Source organism: Arachis ipaensis, chromosome B03, assembly GCF_000816755.2.
Source record: "Arachis ipaensis cultivar K30076 chromosome B03, Araip1.1, whole genome shotgun sequence".
Lineage (NCBI taxonomy): Eukaryota > Viridiplantae > Streptophyta > Magnoliopsida > Fabales > Fabaceae > Arachis > Arachis ipaensis.
The window spans coordinates 31,795,598-31,797,068 of record NC_029787.2 but is presented as its reverse complement, the minus strand read 5'-3'; the positions used below and the strand labels follow the sequence as shown (position 1 = coordinate 31,797,068).

The 1,471-nt window shown below is 37.5% G+C and overlaps 1 long non-coding RNA gene across 1 annotated transcript; it reads left to right on the top strand.

Annotated features, from left to right (window-relative positions):
• Positions 592 to 1,174, top strand: LOC110269632. Its single transcript, XR_002358402.1, has 3 exons — positions 592 to 860; positions 960 to 1,013; positions 1,102 to 1,174. It is a non-coding gene; the product is annotated as an uncharacterized LOC110269632 (long non-coding RNA).

The window sequence follows — 1,471 nt, the reverse complement described above, 5'->3', positions numbered from 1 at the left end:
AGAAAGGGGATACCTATTTCTGAAGATCACTTCAATGAACTAGAATCGGATGATCAATCAAAAAAACACTAAAAAGCTAAATCCCTATCACATCGGACCAGTGGCGTATAGGATCGCTTTACTACCACATTGTTCGAACCTGCATGACGTGTTTCATGTATCGCAGCTTCGTAAATACAATTTTGATCCTAGTCATGTCCTAAAGCCGGAATTAATTCAAGTGAGAGAAGATCTGACGTTTCCAATAACTCTCGTTAGAATTGATGATACCAGCATTAAGCGTTTACACGGGAAAGAGACTTTCTTAGTGAAAGTAGCTTGGTGTTGGGCTAGTATTGAAGAATATACCTAGAAGCTTGAGACAGAGATGCGGAAGGACTACCCACACCTCTATTCAGGTAACGCACTCTGAATTTTGAGGACAAAATTCCTAATTAGTTGGGTAGGATGTAAACCCCGCTAAAATTGGTATATAATTAGTCAATAAATCGAATTTTCAATAAGAAAATTAAATATGCAAAACTAATATCAAAATAGGATAGAGCTCGGCAAAACGAGAATTTTGATATCATTTTCGAAAAATTTGGCCCAAAATTGAGCCGAATGGGTCGAGCCGGTTGAACCGGGCCCAAACCAGGCCCGCGGGCCCAACCAGCCCAGTATATAAATGAGCTAAAGCTCATTTTCTGCCTTAGAACACAACAGAAGCAGCGTAAATGCATGGAGAAGAAGAGAATGAATTCCAAAACCTAGCTTGATCTTCTTTCTTTGATAACTTTTGATCCGGAGCTCTGATTGACGAGCCGTTTGCGGCCACGCATCGGGCTCGTTGAGTTCTTCAATTCTATTCAAATAAAACAGTAAGTGAATTGCTTTTTCCTACCTCCATTTCTGCTGGTATATGAATTTCGGGTTTAAGGTTTGAGAAACTCAATTCCTTGATGATTTTCATGTTTTAGGGGTCCACTAGACTTGATTTCTTGTGGGTATTGCCCAAGAATCAGTGGGTAAAGGTAAGAGATCTTAAACCCTAATAAAATTTCTGAATTTAGGAATTTGGGTATTGAGTTATTATGTTTGGATGTGTTAATTGTGGTTTAGGTAGTGTGTATGTGAATGTTGATGCTTGTTGGAGGCTTGTTGGTGATCAAGCTTGGTTTGGGGCTGTTTGACAATTTTGTTATAAAATTTGATTAACTTGCTTTATTTCTCTAAAATTTCAGAATTTTAAGAGTTGAGCATTGGGAGCTGTGAATTTTTGAATATTGGTGGTCAAAACTGAAAAGAAACAGATTTCAGCAAGCTATGCATCAACTTCCAATGCTTGTAACTCTTAGAATTAAATAGAAATTGGGTTGCAACTAAGACACACTTCTTTCTGGATGAGCTAGGGGTTCTCAAATCAAAATTTATCTTAATTGGAGTTTTGTAATAAAAGTTATTCCAATTGAAAGGTACTAAACTTGTTGGT